Here is a 1,911-nt window from a genome sequence, read left to right on the forward strand (position 1 = left end):
TTTTCTGAATTGTGTAAATTCAAACTGACTTCCTGATTCTTCCAATATAGCAGAAAGCTCTGTAATCTCTGCCTTTTGGCTAGGTGTTAAATTATGGTCTGAAGTAAAATCTCGCTTTAAAGATAAAGTTGGAGGAGTCGTGTGACTGTATTCACTATTAGAAACAAACGCTCTACTCTGCACACACCCAGATCCAATGTCAGTTGACTGTGAATTAAGTGCATGAGGTTTGCTTAGTTTCTTTTGATTTTCTAACGATGAGATATTTACAACTTCAACATAAGCTAAGTCAGTACAAAAATTTTCTTCAATATCTTTGAAGAGTACTTTACTTTTCTTAATGTTGTGCTCAGAGAGTCTTATTTCTTTATTAGAAGCTGTTCTGAAGCCATTTCCAAAATTGTGATTTGAAATGGGATCTGAGAGTCTTGCCCATTTGTCCATGCAATCATCATTTCTGCTTGATTTCTCATCTATATCCAAGGAGATGTCCGATTTTGAATCTTCACTGAGAGTCATTTTTAGTTGCTGTGTTACGTTATTTCTGTCCTTCTCTGTAAGATCATGGATTTTATTTGATGAATCAAAACCTTTAATAACAGACCCTTTGGCTGCCTGTTTGTGATCTACCACCAGGGCAGACTTGAGAACAGGTCCTCTTACACAACCAAGGTCGGCCTCGTGAAGTTCCTTAAAATTTTCTAAAACGGGCATATTCTTTTCAGTAGTTATTTCAAAGACAAAATCATTCTCACTGTCTTGAAAAAGTTTTTTAGAGTTTGAATTGGCAGTTATTTTTGAAACTGAAGTAGTCTCTTCTTGTTCTTTTTGAATTAATGTGAGATTTGTGTTTTGGTTGAACTGTACCGTCACAGAAGGTGATGCTATTGTTGTGGTTTTTTCAGGTGACAACAGCTCAGCTTTTTTAGAATATTCGTTTAAAACACATATTTCTTGATTCTTTTCCACGAGAATATTTTTGGTTAAATCAAAACCAGCTTCACAATTCTTATATTGTAGTTTCTCTGACATTTCATATGATTCTTTTTCTTTAGAAATCACAGCTGGGTTTGATGGAGGATCCCTGGAGCTAGGAGTTAAAATGCTGGTATCATCATGGTCACGTAAAAAGCTTTCCTGGGACTGAAAGTGAATACCACTGCACTGCACTTCTGACTGTGGCACTGCAGGGTGACACACTGTAGGTAAGAAGGTTTCTTTTATGTCTGAAACTCTTAGGCTTTTGGGGCCATCTTCACAATGCTTTTCCTGTACGCGTGACAGACAGTCAGTACCTGTGGTTATAAATGACTGCAGTTTTTCTTTATAAATTTTTGCTTCTTTGTACTCAAGGTCCTGAGATATTATTTTATTATTGCAAGAATTGCTTTCACTATTGGAACATTTTCTCGGAATTGTCCCCAAAGAGCTGGTGGAAGACAAAGTTAGTTCTTCAGAATCATTCTGTAAACAGTTTTTTTTGACAGAAGAGTGCAATAAACCTAAGCAGAAAGACACAAAGTGACAAAATAAGTACCATCAATAACATTCAGCAAATATTTTCTACAAAGTTAAAAAGGTAGCATCTAAAACAAGAATTACATGAAAGCGAGATGTGATGTTAGGTTTAAAACAAAAAGAATTCTAAATATTGTCTATTTTGAAGTTATTACATTTTCCAACTAAAAATAACTAGGACCTAGTATTTTTTTTGTAATATGTATCAACTCAACTAAAATTAGTACGCAGCTCCAGAAAGCAGCTAGCAACTGAGAGTAAAATTCAAAGTATTTTCATTGGAAAATAAAATTGGAAAATTCATTGCTAATATTGGTATAACAGAAGATAAATAGCAAGGCAAGGAAAATAATTTCCTTTAGTTAATTCGGTCTTTCATATTGAAAAAAAAAA

General features: G+C 34.3%; 1 protein-coding gene across 1 annotated transcript in view; it reads right to left on the bottom strand.

Annotated features, from left to right (window-relative positions):
* BRCA2 (BRCA2, DNA repair associated) overlaps positions 1-1,911 on the bottom strand; it is a 59,949-nt gene that overhangs the window by 40,620 nt on the left and 17,418 nt on the right. The window lies entirely within an intron of this gene.

This window comes from Pteropus vampyrus, unplaced genomic scaffold (assembly GCF_000151845.1).
Source record: "Pteropus vampyrus isolate Shadow unplaced genomic scaffold, Pvam_2.0 Scaffold272, whole genome shotgun sequence".
Taxonomy (NCBI): domain Eukaryota; kingdom Metazoa; phylum Chordata; class Mammalia; order Chiroptera; family Pteropodidae; genus Pteropus; species Pteropus vampyrus.